Raw genomic sequence first — 498 nt, 5'->3', positions numbered from 1 at the left:
CATGAAGTGGTTCGACAACCTGCCACCAAGATCAATCACCAGCTTCGAAGACCTAACCAAAAAATTCCTGATGAGGTTCTCTATTCAAAAGGACAAAACGAAACATGCCCCCAGTCTACTCGGAATCAAACAAGGTAACCAAGAAACTCTCCGAGAGTACATGGAGCGATTTAACAGAGCCTGCCTGGACATACAACACTTGCCCACTGAAGCAGCCATCATGGGACTAGCAAACGGCCTAAAAGAGGGACCGTTTAGCCAATCCCTATCCAAACGATACCCGACCTCCCTATACGAGGTACAGAAGCGGGCAGAAAAATATATCAACATGGAGGAAACCTCCCAGCTAAGAGACTCTTCTAGGAAGGAATCAACCTACCCACTCCGAGATCGAGATCGGGAACAGAAGAAAGAAACCAACTCGGACAAGCCACGGAAGTACCACAGTTACACCCCCCTCCGAGTCTCCTTGGTAGACATCTACAGAGAAGTATGCCA

This window comes from Arachis duranensis, chromosome 5 (genome assembly GCF_000817695.3).
Source record: "Arachis duranensis cultivar V14167 chromosome 5, aradu.V14167.gnm2.J7QH, whole genome shotgun sequence".
NCBI classification, from domain to species: domain Eukaryota; kingdom Viridiplantae; phylum Streptophyta; class Magnoliopsida; order Fabales; family Fabaceae; genus Arachis; species Arachis duranensis.
Note: the sequence above shows the minus strand (reverse complement) of the source record.